We start from the raw sequence: 17287 nt of genomic DNA, 5'->3' as shown, positions 1-17287 counted from the left end.
CAGTTGAAAAAGCCAATAAGATTGTCTTCATATATTGATGTAATAACCCATTGACCACACCCTGTGAGTTGTTAGGAGTTTTAAAGTGGGAAATACAAGCCAGCAAAAGAAAAATACATGTTTTACATTATTTCCTGAAAGAAGTTGGGAAAGCAGTCGTTCAGTGTTCGTGAAGCAGCACAGGGTGCACTCCCAGGAGAGGTCTTTGGCTGTGAGCCTATCTCAAGAACAGCTATCAAACACAGTAGATAAAGTAGTGATGTTACCCTGCATAATAGATCAGTCAAAATAAAGACATTGATTCAAGAATGTAATTTGTTTTGTTGGGGTGGCTCAACAATTTCGGGGTGACTTCTTATAGGATGAGCACCTGTTTCTAAGTGTAAAAGATTTATTTGTTCCCCCAAAAAATCAATGACATGGCAGATACAACATCTACCACCACCTACTGGAAGTAGCCATGTTAGTTTCCTCATGGCAGGCTTTCCTTTAAATATATCAAAAAATGTTGTAGCACAAGCATAAGGCCTTGGAAAAGCACAGGGGCTGGGGAACAATATCCCCACTGCCCCTCCCTTCTGATGACCCTGCATTACCTTTAAAAGCAGGATTGCCGGATTCCCTTTTATACTGATTCATAGATTGATGTTGGGAAGTTAGAGACATTGGGCAATTATTAGGATAAGTAACTACTTGAAGATTTAAAGGGCGATATTATTTTCTATAACATAATGCTGGCTTGGCAAATTAGAACTTTCCATGTATCTGATATGATCAACTTTCAGCAGCTATAATGACGAGCAAAGAAGAAATGTCCCAGGAGTGGAGGGATCCCAAACAGATCTATACCTCACTCACTAAAATGTAATAGGGGAGCTCACAATAAACTACAAAACCAAAGGAACATATGGCATGTAGTATTTCTTGCAGGTTACATAAAAAACTTTTTATAGAGGCACAATTTAAGGGCAAATATTTCAGGCTGCTGACAACGATGGAGCAGCACTCAGAGCTGCTGTTAAATGTGCCATTTTAATTAATTGGCCTATCTACCTCATTGCAAAAGCAGCACTAGCTGCCAGAAAGCACACTGGACTGTGCAACTCACATAAAGATGCTGGTCAGAAATATCTGTTATGGGTCTTGAAGTGGTAAAAAGGCATTTAAGTACAGGAAATATGAGTTTGCTTCCCATGAGAAACTCAAGAATATGGCACACTTGTTACAACGTATGACGCAACAGGTTATTCAACAAACTCCTATAGGTAGATGATCCTAGAAGACAGTTTTTGACATTTATCAGAAGCTGAAACGTGCCAACCCCCTATGTCGGGAAAGATATAGAAGCCGGCATGACTTAGCAGGTCGAGTAGTGTTTTGGCCTGTGGGTCAATGATTTCAAGAAAGTCTGGGAAAATACCTATTTCAGATTCTTTGTTAAGATTATTGAATCATATTTAAGTTCCTCCCGCACAAAATTCTACACTATTGTGACCTCTTTTTACGCAATATGAATAGGAAGTTATAGGGGAGCTTGCTAGATGGGATTAATGTAATTGGAAACAGCATCACAATAATTCTATCTGAATCGAGCGAGGAGTCACGGCTCCAATTGGAGGCGATCAGTAAAGCTGAGGAAGTAGCCTGTTCACCGGTGGCTATCCCTCTCCGCTGTTCCAGTTCCCGGGGCCCGTGGATTTAATCTGTGCTCAGTTCTGCTGGTACTGCAGTGGCAACCCCACCCGTTAATGCTGCTTGAGTTATCTTTGTTTTGCTGCCTCTGGCAGATTCCTCCCTCTCCTGTGGTCAGTTGGTTTGTGATAGGTGGTGGTAGAGGTGAGATGCCATGCAGCAGTGGTGCACCCTCACATTTGTACTTTAGCAGGGCTAAAACATATCAGGATGCTTCGGTCAGGGGAAGGAGTGAGTCAGTTCATTGGAGTCAGTTCATTGTACATGAACAGCCAAAGTCTGGAGCTCAGGCACCAATAGCTCAGTGGCAGAGAAATTCAGGAAGAGACTTTTGTGCAAATGAAGTTAGAACTGAGTTCCCTGGTGGGTGTTTTTTTGCTCTGGATGCTTTATTGCTTTAGAATTCATTCTTAGGTTGAGCATTGCAAAAATGAGGATATCTCACCCTAAGGGAAGGAAGCTGATGCAAGATGCAATGAACTCAGTTATGTTAAACATAGGCCTAGGCACTTGAGCACTGAGTCAAATTCTACAAATATTTGATAAAGCTATCCACAAAGCTCAGACTTCCTACAGGTTATTTTCCCATTGCTGTCCTATCTCCTGTGAACCAAATGAGACATCACCCACTGTTCTGCTCGGGAGCACTGCAAATTTAGAAGAAGGCACTTATGACAAGGTAACCCATTACCAGCGGGTAGTAAAGCAGAGAGGGTAGTTCATCCTTGTATGCTGTGAGAAATGGGGTCGTTGGTTGGGTGTGAGCCCTGGTCAAGCAACAGCCACAATTTCTTGCAGGGAAAACCACTAAAAGTGACAATATTAACCTGTGATTAACCTAGGGTAACTTGGCACACACACAGTCAGGCTTAACTTAGAGGCAAGGTGTAAAGTATTTATGCAGCACACAAGCAGTAATGAAGTAAAAACAAAACCCAAACCAACTTTGAAAAATAGATTATATTTTAACACATTTATTTGAAAACAAAATGACAAAAATCCAATCAGTAAATCAGAGATATTGATTTTTAAAGAATTAAGTGAAAATAGCACCATGAGCACGAAGTGACATCAAGGGATATCTGGTAGCGCTGGAGTGAGCTGCAGAGACCAGGTGTGGCCCGCTAAGCAAAAGTACCTTTGTCTGGGTTGCGTCGACTTTGAAGTTCTTGTCAATGATGAGGATGCGGAGCACAGACAAGGCGATGCATCTAATCAATTCCCATGGCAGCGGTGGGTTGGCTCTGATGAGCACATTGCTGCGATGCATAGTTTCAGTGTCTTCGAGGCTGTTATCGACGGGATACGAGGACCTTGCTTTGGAATGAAAATGAAGAGCATCACACAGTAGTGGTTCCAAAGGCAAAGTGGCGTCGTCAAGCCTAGCAACAGCAGTGAGGTGCTGGTTCTGGTCCACGCAACAGGAGCGATGCCCCAGTTTTGATCCGCACAGTAGCTGAGATGAGTCAGTGCTGACCCATGCAGTGGTGACGATGTGCCAGTTCCATTCTCCGCAGCAGCATCTTAGGTCCACTTCCAAGGGTCCAGGCCTGAGGAGGTACCACTTGACAGGGCAAACTCACAGATGGCAAAGACCAGGTGCAGAAACAGGATAGTTGGAAGTATATTATGTCAGTGAGGCTTCAGATCAGGAGGCCAGCCAACTAGCCCTTAAATATTATAATTTAGCCCTTGAAGTCACTCTGGGTCGTTGGGTGGGGGGGGTCAATTGATGCAGGTCCAGGCCTTCTCACCCATACCAGGAGGGCAGCAGGCAGCAGGTCAACACAGCAATAAAGCAATTCTTCCAGAGCAGTAATCCAGCAGAGTGGCAGTCCGTTAGCAGCACAGCAGTCCTTCTTCCTGGCAGAATATCCACAGGTCCAGAAGTGTACTGAAGTGGTAGGGTCTGAGGTCCAGGTTTTATACCCAGTGGTCTCTGTAGCACACAGAGATTCTCCCTTCGATCCCTGGCTCCAGACCAGACTCACTACAGGGGGGTATGCAGCCCTTTGTGTGGGGACAGGACACAGCCTATTCAGGTGTAACTGGGAGGTTGGGCCCAGCTTCTCCCTCCCATCCTCCCAGGATGGCCCACCATGTCCCACCCAAGCTCCCCTTGTGTGCCCAGCTTTCTAAAAGTGGCATGTTCAAAATTGTAATGAAGAATCCAACTTTGCCATTATAGAGGATTTAACATTACAATTCCATAGGTACCAAACTTGACAGATTTGCCTCCGCTTAATTAGGAATTACAGCTTACTAAATGTAATAAGGAATCTCAAATGGTATACCATGGGAGGGGTAGGCCTCAAAGTAATGAAAAAGAATTTGGGAGTTTTTCACTACTAGGGCCGGTAAAACTTAAAAGTACATGTCCTTCCTTTTTAATTACATAGCACCCTGCCATTTGTGCTTCCTGTGGCTTACCTTAGGGGTGACCTATGAGGAGATTTTAAGGCTTGGCAAGGGCGTTTAAATGCCAAGTCGACATGGCAGTGTGACACTGCATTAAGGCTGCAATAACAGGCCTAGTACATGTGTTAAGGTGCTACTTAAGTGGGTGTCACAATGAGTGCTGCAGGCCTACTGGTAGCATTTAATTTACAGGCACTGGATATATGGTTTAACATTCTACAAGGGACTTACGAGTAAACTAAATATGCCAAACAGGTGTAACCCAATTACACCATGTTTTAGAGAGAGAGCACAAGCACTTTAACACTGGTTGGCAGTGCTAAAGTGCACAGAGTCCCAAGGTCAATAAAAAAAGAAATCAGGAAAAAGTAGGAGGAAGCGAAACAGTTTGGGAGTGACCCTGCAAAGAGGGCACTTTTCCAACATAACCTACTCCCAGTTTGCCCAAGGGAAGATTGTAAATCTTCCTCCTCCACTCATCTCAGCAAGTCGCATAAGGCTTATCTTAGACAAGAGTTAGAGGAGGAGGAAGAAGCATCTTGAAAAGAGGACTTTGGATAAGGAAAGGGAGCCACCAACTCCTGCCACAAATCAACTATCTGTCTGTACTAGAGACTGCAGAAGAAAGACAGCATACTTCAGAAAGAATGGTCAAGTGGACTGGTGAAATGAAGCTTAATGAAAATGCTCAGGACTCTGTGACTGAAAAGACTTTTGTGCAAAAGAGGTCACACTTATCTGATGTTAAGAACTGCTGGCTAACATGGATGACACGAAACAAACAAAGCCTCATTCCAACAAGTGTCCTGAAACCCCCAAGTTGAGAACTGAGAAATGCTCTTAAGAAAAATCTCTTAGCCTGGATTCACTCCAAGGCTGGTCAGGGTATAGCTAGATCTCAAAATGTTAAAACCTACAAAGGGTCCAGATTGATGACTGGAGCATCTGCAGTTGTTTAGATTACTGTGGAATGTTGAGACAGTTACTGTAGTTCATTGCACTGAACAGGAAAGGTCTGGACATGCAATGTGCATTCAAAAGTGGTTAGAACATATAGCACACTTCTCCTAAGTAATATTGTAAGAAAATGGGGTGCATTATATGGTGTGGTTGTGTGGCCTCACTGTGTAATACACCTGCCAACCCCTTTAGGACCAGATAGGTTTTGTTTCATAAACCCTCTAGGTCATCCCTGGGTAGCTGTGGCTCTGAGCAGCAAGGCCTACACAAAGGAACAAGTGTAAAGCATTTAATCAGCACCAAAACAACTGAAGAAGGAATCAACTAAACACCAATTTATAAAAATAGACTGTATTTTCATGTATTTTTTTAGGCATAACAATGTAAAAGACCCACCAGAGCGTTCTGGAGATATGGAATTTACAAGGTATAGTTAATCAAAGTATTTCACTCAACCTTGAACAAGCAATGGTAAATACAACAAAAAGTTGCAAAAAGATTGCCTAGTTGTTTTGCAGTCATTTACAGTTTCTTTGGGCAACCAACTCTGACAAGGAGCAAGTCAAGGGGACCTGCAAGGCAATCAGAAACCGTTACCTCAGCAAGTGAAGCAGTCTTCAGTCAGTTCCAGGCACTTTTATTCTTTGCACTGGTTCCTATGGAAGTGGTACTGGTGCAAGGGATGCAGGATGCTGAAGATGCTCAACGATGCTGTGGATGTGATGTAGTCGATGGAGTACTTCCTACGGCTACTCCTCAGTCAACAAAGGGGGTGAGACGATCCTGATCACAGGGTTGAAGTCCTCTCAATCCTGTTAGAAGTCCAGCCACCACTGGGCTACCAGTCTCAGGGTATTGCAGTCACAGCCTAATGCTTCCCTGAATTATCTTATGCATGATCAAGCTGCCCTCCCATTGCTCTCCGGGCTCAGCGAACCTGGGTGCAACTTTGAGCATTGAGTTCTGGTCTCTGGTGCTGTAGAGTGGCAGTTAGTTGTGATGTGAAGATTCTTGACTGTCAACTTTCCCTAGCAGGTTTCTCAGCTGTTGTGGCCCTGTGCTGTGAACATGAGGTCAGCCTACTAACCCTTGAAGTCTCTTTGCTTCGACTGGGTTCTAGAGATGACTTCTCCATGAGCAGGACACAGCAGGCATAGTCCCTCTTCTTTGCTAACTGCCAGATTTAGCAGGTGCAGTCCACACTGGTTCAGTCTCTGTTTGCCATTTCCATGGTGCAGCAGGGCAGTCCTTCTTCAATTCTTCTTCCATTCCAGCTGAGTTCTGGGTGCCAGAGGTGCCCTTTTTATGTTCAGAAAGTGCCCTCAGGGTAGACACGGTCAGTATCCAAAGGGCTACTAGGTTCCTCCCACCTGAGGACCACTTCCTGGAAACTGTGACATCTGGCTATTCTAGGATACACCATTGTGCCCACTCCCAGCATGGCACAACCCCTCTCTCGGCATCCAGAGATTCCCTAACCCAACCCATAGGTGTGGCTACTATGGGTGCGACAGGCCCCTTGAAAACCGGTTCGGCAGCTGGTGTCCCCTTCCCTGCCACTTGTGCTATCCTGTATACCTAGAAAAATGGAGCAGCCCCTCTTCCAAGTGTTACCCATTTGCCCTTCAAAGACAGCTTCTCCTTTGAAGCTTGCCTTTTGGGCCAACGTCTGTGTAGCTTCCTGCAGGAGGGAGGTAACACCTCTCTCCAGTGCTGGCTTCTATTGTCTCCTTTCCTGAGAGATGTTAGCACATCTCCTTAGAAGGGCAGAAAGCTGTCTCAGGGACAGGCACCTTGTGCAAACGATAAGGGCACAGGATGCTAAAAGCAACAAAGTGGCAAATTTGTAAAAGTTGCATACTGCAATCTGTCTTATTAATTTCGACTTGGGAATCAAGTCAGGCTTAATGTAACAAGTTGTTTGATACCTTGGTAACATCAACTTTGGTTACACTCTACAGGAGTTAGCACAGCTGAGGGGTCAGCAAGTAACCCTGCATTTTCCCATGGGCAACCAAATCTCTCCACATTAAAAACTGCAGTTTTGTGCTTTTAATGCAGGAACCTATAAAATACATATTCTGCCCATAAATTATGCTGCACTCTGCCTTAGGGCTCTGTAAGCCTACCATAGGATTGACTTAAACGTATAGCAGAGGAGGTTTGGTTTTGTCATTGCTTTAAATGGCTAGGTCTGGCTATCCGTTTAAAACTGCTCTTCCAGTTTGCAATGGCAGACTAGGAGATTCGCTATACCTGTGTCACACCCAGGGTGGCACAATCAGTGCTGCAATACCTGGCGTGACAATCTAACTTACATGCCCTGAGTACCCCAGGCTACCATATACTAGAGACTTACTGGTAAATTATCCTAGGCAAATTGGGTATATCTAATGTAACATACATGTTTTGAAGTCAGGGCACTGGCACTGAGGCTTGGTTAGCAGGCCTCAGTGCACTCTCAGAGTAAAAAAAAAAGCAGCATCTGTCCAAAAACTTGGGGGGGACCCTAAAAAAGAGGCATTACCTTATATGCCTCCCTTCCATACAAAAGGTGATAAGACACTAACCTTTATCCTTGTAGTCCTCAGCTAGTGGAAGAACCTGGACAGGACATCTGAAGTGGCATGGTCAGTCCCAGATCTGCATTCCACTGTAAAGTCGATACCCGCTTGGGAAATTGACCACTTCAATACCTTTAGAGTCTCTCCCATGATCGCAATCAACCAACAAAGAGGTGTGGTCAGTTTGAACTCTGAAGTGAGTCCCAAACAGGTAGGGTCTGAGCATCTTCAGGGACCAAACCACAGCAAAGGCTTCCCTCTCAATGGCACTCCAATGCTGCTCTCTGGGGAGGAGTCACTTGGTAATGAAGGAAACTGGCTGATCCTGGCTCAAATAATTTACCTGTCACAACAATTCCCCTATGCAATGTTCAGATGCATTCAGCTGGACAATAAATCCCTTACTAAAGTCAAGTACCTTGGGACAGGTGCTGAGCACAGAGGTCTCTTGAGGGTGTTAAAAACGTTTTGATGTTTTGATACTGCTCGGTCCAGATGACTTTTCTAGGTTGCTTCTTGGGGATAGGTTCAGTTAGTGGTGCCACAATGGCACCATAACCCTTCCAAAATTTTCTGTAGCACCCAGTCTGACCAAAAAAGGCTCTGACTTGAGTCTAATTCTTAGGAGCTTCCAAGGCCAGAATTGTCAGCATCTTAGGTTGAAGAGGCTGTGCATGGCCTTCAACAACGTAGTGGCCCAGGTACACAACAGAGCCTTGCCCTATTGCCTTGACAGTCAGGCCTGCCTGCTGCAGGGCCTGAAGCACTTATTTGAGGTGGACCAGGTAATCCTCCTAGGTAGAACTAAATACAGCTATATCATCTAGATAATCTGCACCAAAGCTCTCCAGACCTGAAAGTATTCGATTCACCACCCTCTGGAAGGTTGTTGGTGTACTGTTCAACCACCCAAAGGGCATCACTTTAAATTGAAAGTGGCCTTCAGTTGTCGAAAAAGTAGAGCTTTCCTTAGTTCCTGGGGTGAGGCCTATATGTCTATAACCTGATGTCAGGTCAATGGTTTTCAGACATTTTGCTGCCCCCAAGTCTACCAATGAGCTCATCAGCTCTTGCCATGGGGTGGGCATCAGTCTTAGTTACTGCACTGAGACATCAATGGGCCACCCAGATTCTCATCTCAGACTTCCCTTCCTTTGGGATTGGGCTTGGGCACCAGTACCATTGGGTTGGCCCATTGACTACTGCAGGGATCAATCAACCCCAACTCCAACATCTTGGGAACCTCAGCCTTGATGCTGGCCTTCACTTGGTCAGATAACCTGTATATTTTGCTTTTGACAGGCAAGCTGTCACCGGTGTCCACATTATGGGTATACTATGTTGTCAGACCTGGGGTCAGAGAAAACAGAAAAATGGTCAGTAGCCAATGGTCTAATAGGTTCCCTCCCTCCCGCTGACCATTTCCTGGGAACTGTGGCATCTGGCTATTTCAGGATGCACCATTCTGCCCACTCCCAGCATGGCAGAACCCCTCTCTCTTCATTCATGGCACCCTACACCAACTCAGAGGTGTGGCTACCGGTTTCCCCTTCCCTGCTGCTAGTGCAAGCCTGCCGACCTAGACAATGGAGCAGCCGCTTTCCCAAGTGTTACCCATTTACCCTTCAAAGGTTAAAACGTGTGGCACCTTTTTTTGTGTGCCATTGTCATTTCACTTGTGTTACAAGTGGGTAGCTTTGCCAGGGTAAGTCCTATTTGAGGCAATGAAAGTGATGAGATGAAAGAGAAGAGAGTACTTAGTGAAGTCTACATTTAATCTGCATCTTTGTTCTGCTGAGTGGTGCGATGGCTGTGACATCATAGAGGATGGCCTGAGAAGAGTGCACAGGAAGGAACTGGTGTAGTAATTCTTCATCTATGCATTCCAAGGGCGATGGGGCAATAAGGTAACCATTCACTGCACCTCTAAAGCATATTGATTAAAATATTCAGCAGGAATCCAGTAGTGAGTATTTTATATATTATTGGAGTAAGTTCTGTGTCAAGAAGGAGAAGACCCTGCATAGCATGGATTAATCCTTAGAGGGCAATTTACACCCTGGCTGTTAGTCTGTCAGCCTGTCAGATCTGTGAAGACCAAGTCTTCTGCTCCCCTTGTGAGGAAATGCTATGTAGCGTAGTGAGACATCTGCCTGACTGGCAGGGATCTCATTGCCTTCTGTGCATCTAGTGATGCGGTTGCACAGAAGACAAAGAAGTGTGCTGAATGGACACCAAGCTGTTTTGGTCTCTCTTGGACAACTTTTTGTTTTTCTGAAAAACACCCTAAATTAAGGGTTGGTTCTGAAAAAACAATGGCCCAGTCATGCTGGAACATTTTCTTGAGTTAACAAGAGGTTTTCTAGTCTATATTTGAATTATCTAACGAGATCATGCCTATACACCTTTGAAAAGCCATCATTCCATGCGCAGTGGCCTTCGATTTTGTGTATTCTCGAGACTGATCTGATCAGAAGCCGGACAAGCCGAGCTGGTAAAACAAGACCGAGCTTGGGGAGCTGAGCAAGAATCACGCTGAGAAGATCTGAGGATTAAAGAAAGAAACAAAACTGGAGAGTACCTAACGGTACAACAGAGGACTGTAATAAAATACTGCAAAAAACACGGAGAAAGCATGGGAGATGTGTGCCTTAACTATTTTTGAATATAGAAACTGGGACCCTTCCAACAAACAGAGGGGCAGATGTACGACCGTTTTTTGCAGTCGCAACCAGGAATTCGTCAGCCCCATGTTCAAACCATATTCTGCAAGTCGCTAACCTATTAGCGACTCGCAAAATATGGTTTGCGACTTGCTATTAGGAAGGGGTGTGCTAAGGGCCTCCCTTCCTAATAGTGAGTGCAAATGCCATGTATGAGTGTTTTGCGACCACATTTACGGTTGCAAAACACTCGCAGTTTAGGGTGGTAAGCCACTCGCAAACGGGAATGTGTCCCCAGGGGATCCCTTCCCCTTTGTTAGTGGGCGCAAAAATATTTTTTAAGGGCAGGCAGTGGTCCCAGGGACCACTGCCTGCCCTCAAAAAATTAAACTGAAAAGTTTCATTTTTCTTTTTTAAATGCATCCTGTTTTCCTTTAAGGAAAACTGGATGCATTTAAAAACAAGCATTTGCAATGCAATAGGTCTCGCATTATAAAAGTTTGAGCTATTGGCATTGCTAATAATAATGCAACACCAGTAGCGCAAACATTCAGTAATGCGAGACCTATTGCATTGCAAAAGTTTTTTTTTGTTGCTTTTTTATATAGCGCGACTTGACCCAAAGGCGTGCATTTATGTTGTATTGAGTTCAGTGCAATTATGTTATTATGTGGCACAGAGTGGTATTATGCGGAGTGTATTTATGTTGCATTAAGTAGAGAGTAATTATGTGACGTTGAATTATGTAGTATTGAGTGGTATGTGGAGTGCATGTATGTTGCATTGAATACAGTAATTATGTGACGTGTAATTATGTGGTTCTGAGTGGTATTATGTTGAGTGTATTTATGTTGCATTGAGTAGAGTGTAATTATGTGGTGTGTAATTCTGTGGTACTGAGTGGTATTTTGTGGAGTGTATTTATATTGCATTGAGTAGAGTGTAATTATGTGGCTTGTAATTGTGTGGCACTGAGTGATTTCGGGGTGTATTTATGTTGCATTGAGTAGAGTGTAAATATGTGGTATGTAATTATGTGGCACTGAGTGGTATTATGTGGAGTGTATGTTGGAGAGCGAGAGGGTTAGAAAGAGTGAAAGAGAGAGAAAGAGAGAGGGGGAGAGAGAGAGAGAGAAAGAGAGAGGGAGAGAGATAGAAACAGGGGGGAGAGAGAGAGGGGAGAGATAAAGAGAGAGCGGGAGGGGAGAGAGAGACAGAGAAAGAGAAATAGAGAGGAGAGAGTGAAAGAGTGAAAGAGAGAGAGAGCAAGAGAGGGTGGGAGAGACTGAGAAAGAGAGAGAGAATGAGGAGAGAGAGGGGGAGGAGAGAAAGAGAAAGAAAGAGGGAGGGAGAGAGAGAGAGAGAAAGAGAGAGGAGGGAGAAAGGGAAAGAGTGAGAAAGAGAGAGAGGGAGAGAAGAGAGAGATAGAGAGAGGGGGAGGGGTATTGGGGTGATTCCCACTTCCGAAATGAATAAAGTAAGGCCCTGAGAAATGTGGGGCAGAGGGGTCATTATGTCACAATCCTCACCTCACACTGTGTTTCAGGTCTCTTGTGCTGTGACATTTAGAGGCAGAGGATGTGGCGCTGCGGTCAGAGCTGCAGTTAAAAATGTTATGCTACAACTCCTGCTTTGTAAAATTAGGATAAGAGCAAACTTGGCACCTCGCTGCTGTCCGAAGTATCGTCGTTTTGAGTTTAACAAGGGTCAGAAAGTACTTGAGGCAAGAGCAGCTGTTTAAATGCAGACAAACATCGATGAGCTACAGCTCCTAACAGCCTTCCAGCAGCGTTTGAGCGCTATGTACCTGGGATCAGACTAGTCACTCTCATCTGGCCCAAAGTAACCGACTGCAAACGGAGTGAAATGTTGACATTAATATGATGCCATCCTTCTGATAGATACGTATCCACCTTTAGAGGCGCAAAGGGCTTGTGACCTGCTGAGTGGTGCTCAGACCACACGCTGCACCTTAAACAAAGACTGCTGCAGCAGGGACGCCCCCTTCTAAGGCGGTGCCAGTGATTGCACAGGACATCCTTGGATCACAATATTTGGTAGCCCTTTTGTGGTCAGGGTAGATATGCATTGTATTGTTTGTCTGTCCGTTAATCCAGCGGATGGCACATGGTTCTGTGCTCCGAATAAATGTCGTCTGTGCTGGTGCCATCTCATGCCGCCTCTTATCAAAGGAACCTGCTGCTGGGACCTTCTGGCCTGGAATAAAGAGCGCGACTGCGTGTATTAATACCAGAGCTTGACCAATGGCCACCGAGAGTCAGTAAGGAAAGAACTTCAGCCAGTGACAACCATTCTCTGGAAGCCCATAGAAAATGATATTTGATACAAGTGCAAGGAGAAAGCCTCAGACCCAATGTGAGCAGGCTGGTACATGAAGGACAGACGCGTTATACGATGATGCAGAGTTCTGAATGAATGTTATTTAGTGGCCAATGCCACACATCGGCTGGTATCTACAACAAGCAGAGAGCAAACAGTGGCACCCCGAAAAACACTCCTGTCCTGCAGATCCAGCAGAATGCTTGAGAAGCATGCAACACCAACATCAAAACCGGGTGACTGCTCACAAGCAAAGCTTTCCAGTGGGAAAGGCACACAAAATAAGCACTGAACGCTCTGCAGTTACTGCCCATGTCACTGACATCAGTTTGTGTCAGAAGTTTTTCACTACACGTGCACCCCAAAAATAATACTTATTACCGAACATTCTTAGTTTGTCCAGGACATTAAGAACACCCAGCACTGGATGCCTGGAAGAGAGGGAAATAAATGGGGGAGAGAGAGAGGTAGATAGAAAGAAAATCAGGGACAGAAATTAGGAAATCCAGATAAGGGGGGGGGGGGGGAGATAACGATAGAGACAGACAGAGAGAGCAAGAGAAAAATGAAAGATAGGAAGAAAAAAAAGTCACGGGACAAAAATAGACAGAGATACAGAGAGAGGGAGTGAGAAGACAGACAGGAAGTGGCAGAGAAAGAAAGGTGGAGAGACAAGAAGAGAGCGAGAGAGTGACAGATGGCTAGAGAAAGATGAGAGAAAGTTAGGGAGAGAACGGGAGGCAGACAAAGAGAGAAAGCAAAACAAAGACAGAGCCAGGCAGGGAGAAAGAGACAGGGAGAGGCAGACTAATAGCTAAGAAGAGAGCGCTACAGAGCTAACCAAAGAAAATACTGAGAAAGAAAAAAAACATTGTGAAACAAGCAGGAAGTGGGATGAGGGAGGGGGTGGCAAATGTGTGCACTTTCGCGGGCGCTTTGATGTTCTCAGTGGCCGCGCGGCTCACTGAGAACATCAAAGCGCCCGCGAAATGTACACGCAGGCTACCAAATGGTGCGCACGCCCGGCGCACATGCACTGTAGTTGGGGGCCTGGAAAGCACTTGTTTGCACTTCCAAATCCCCGTTTTCTATAGCTCTCGCCAGAGCAGCGCTAAAGCGCTGGCCCAGGCGAGACCTAAAAAGGGATTGTTGTCATGATGCGAGGGCGTTCCATCGGAATGCAACATCCCCCCCACCCCAAACAACTCCAATAATGAACCGCTAATTTCACTGCTGGTCAGCTACATGGACGCCTCCATCAGATTAAGTCTGAAAATTACACGGGATAGGAGGAAACATACAGGGTTTTCAGAGATTAGTAAATAATTCAAATGATACACAACCAGATTTACCAAGAAATACAAAGATCTATTCATTAAACACCGGAATTAGCTCAGGTGATAAGACAGGCCATTTAGAGCAGCTCCGTATGGCCCTCCCTTACCTTAATAGAGAAACTGCTTCTTAAAATAGGACGAAGCCTATTTATTTACTTGTAGGTTTGCCAAGCAATGGCTGAGTCTGCTCAACTTATGGCTCTAAAAGTGGAGGATGAGAAAAAAGGGTAAGTTGTGGCAAAACTGTCTGGAAGTCTTGAAGTTTTAAAACAGCCCAGCTTGTCCATTCAGAGACTAAAGTAAAGCCTTCTTCTAGTCTAAATCTAGATGGGCGCATGCAGAGGTTTGGTCAGAGCGCTGGAGGATCCGGCTCTGGTAAGAGTGGAGTTTACACATCTCTCCCAATTTGTAGGTAGTCTACTTCGAGTTTAAGGAGCTACAAGGAGGGACTTTGAAGGTTGTCCCACGGGTTTGACATGTTCTTCTTCCAAAGTGCTTGTATCTGGTCAGGAATAGGAAATTGAGAGAGGTTCACTGTAAATTATGAGCCATTTTATAGAGAAGACATTCTTAGAGCGATGGCTGTGGGGAAGGGTTGACATACCATTCCAATGATCTAGAAATGGGATTTTACTTTCACGTGTAGCCAGCTGAGGGGCATTAGAGTGGGCACAATGTGCTTTTGGCACCATATGTCAAAAATAAGTCAGCCATGTTATTCGAACTTTGCTGAGCTTCGACAGCTATTTGACTGAAATCTAGAATAATTCTGAATTATATATAACGTGTATTTGTGAAGCGCACGTTCACCGCAAAGGGTATCTTGGTGCTGAATAAATTGTGTTTGTGTATATATGTGAATATATATATATATTTTAACCCTAAGGGTAGTGAATTCACGAACCAGCAAAGCGTGTGAAATGAAGAACAGAGATCCAATCAATATTGTCTGTGCAAGACACGAGGAAGAATAAATGTAGGGCAAAGCTAGAGGCTGCCTGTCCAGCACCACACTGTAGGTTTCAATTTCCTACTATGAAAGTCCAGGGTGATTGGATGTTGTGGATGGCAGTTTCAGGTCGGCTTTCTTGAAGTTAGAGATATATCAGAGTTCTGCATCGGCTATTTGTGGAAAAAGAAACCATTCAAAAAGCAAGCAGAGAGGCGCAAATACCTAAAGGATGACCCCTCCCCCACCTAATCCCTTGAGCCCCAGAACATCCCCTGCGGCTCGCATACGATCCTGATTGTGTTTGATGTATAGATGCTGCGCTCGGTGGCGTTAGGGGCGCAGTCAAAAGCGATTCTATGCTTGTTCGCGGCCCAAAGCAGGGGAACAAAAACCGCAAACGTTTGCAATATTCCCAATATGAAAGGCCTTAGGTCAGTCAGAAAGAAGGAACAAGGATGTATGCAATTTCGTAACAGCTTTGAGAGGTGTCTGGAAGTTAGCTGACAAAGTTATCTTTTAAAATAGCGCCGTCTGCGCACCCTCTGGTATGGGGCGCATGGGTGATGTACGGATGGACTTGGGGGGCTAGCTGCGGGGCTCCTTATATGAGCCCGATGGATTATGTGTGCCCATGATGTCTACTGTGATTGGCTATAAGTATATGGATATGTAATGCTAATGCCATCTTGTGTGTCTTTTGTTCCCACATCCAAAATAAAGCTGTGGGAAAAATAGCGCCGTCTTTAGATAGTGACATTCCAGCCGCTTCCTTTCATACATTCAAGGTATGTATCTGCTTGTGCCTCTAATGGGGAGATCCATCGGTAAAGCTGCACAGTGGTTAATACTTACTTTAAGCAGCACATCACATTATTATTATCGCCATTTTCTCTCTTTAACGTCGTTGTAGGGGACTCTAGTTTTAAGAGCCCCGTTTTGACTCAGACTTCACGAATCCTTGCACGTTATCCAATCCTCAGGGTAATACTGCCTAACCGGTGTAATCTCCAAAATAACAAACCTCCAGCGTCGAGCTGGGTATGAAAACGCAGACTCTGGTGCCCAAAGAGGTTATCGCCAGGGCACAAGACCTAAATAAACAAGTAGGTGCAAACGTTAAAGTGAAAGTAATTCATTTCGCGGGCGCTTTGATGTTCACAGTGGCCGGGCGGCTCACTGAGAACATCAAAGCGCCCGCGAAATGTACACTCAGGCTGCCAAATGGTGCGCGCGACTGGCGCACATGCACTGTAGTTGGGGGCCTGAAAAGCACTGTTTGCACTTCCAGATCCCCGTTTTCTATAGCTCTCGCCAGAGCAGCGCTAAAGCGCTGGCTCAGACGAGACCTAAAGAAATACTGCTTTATTGAAAAAGAAGTCACAGCCATGGTCGTCTGCTGACCCCAGCAGGCCACCATCCCTGTGAGTTCTAGCCATTCCCAAAGGAGTGGCAATTGCGCTTGCCCCATGAATATTGATGAGGCGTGCAATTTGCGACCCCGTTGGAAATCGCAAATAGTGTCTGAGACACCGTTGTACATTGCATTTTGCAACTCGCAAATTGCGAGTCGCAAAATGCATGCTTCGAACATCTGGCAGAATCTCTGGGGTTCTTTAATAATAACTTAAGACTGCCGTTAAATGACAGAAATTCGCATTACTCAATTTATGATAATTTGCGACCATAGGAAGGATGCATTTCTGAATAAACTGGGCAAGGAGTTGAAGTCTGGGAGCTTCCTCTCAAAGCTTGCTTTGCTAAGGAACCTGCAACTCATTGAGCCATCCTGCACCCCAATACACAGCAACCCAGCCTGCCATTCAAAAGCACCAGCCGTTTCCAAAGCAAGAATTCTCCCCCTCACACCTTCACCCCCCAACACATGCAAACAATCCTACTTCTTTCACGACATTAAATGAGTTTCCCACAGTCATGCCTATTGAAACAGTTTATATGTGCATGCGAGCATCTGGAGGGCTTCTGTTACGGCGATGTGTTGTATTTGTTTAATTTCTAATGCTTTTTCCATCTGAGGATTTGTGGGTCTGTAACTCAATATCATTCAACTTGATTGGTTAACCATCTTTTCTTACAGCACTCGAGATTTTTGGAAAATATCAACAGACCCTGAAAGACTGCCTCTTGGTGCAATGTTTTTATAAGCATGAGTGAAGGCCTCTCACAACGTGTTCAGACACTTGATTATAATTGGCTGCAGTGACGCTCAGTAATTTCTAAAAGCAACATATGCGGTCTAAACACAATAAATAAAAGTGCTTGAACAGAGCTGATCAAATTTCAATGATTTTCTTACATTTGCATGCGTTAATATATGTAAATATCGGTTGAGACCACAGGACA

The 17287-nt window shown here is 44.9% G+C and overlaps 1 protein-coding gene across 4 annotated transcripts in view; it reads left to right on the top strand.

Annotated features, from left to right (window-relative positions):
- Window positions 1-17287, top strand: part of ERC2 (ELKS/RAB6-interacting/CAST family member 2) — a 2271945-nt gene that overhangs the window by 1168172 nt on the left and 1086486 nt on the right. The window lies entirely within an intron of this gene.

Source organism: Triturus cristatus, chromosome 9 (genome assembly GCF_964204655.1).
Source record: "Triturus cristatus chromosome 9, aTriCri1.1, whole genome shotgun sequence".
Lineage (NCBI taxonomy): Eukaryota > Metazoa > Chordata > Amphibia > Caudata > Salamandridae > Triturus > Triturus cristatus.
This window is presented reverse-complemented; position numbering and strand designations above follow the sequence as displayed.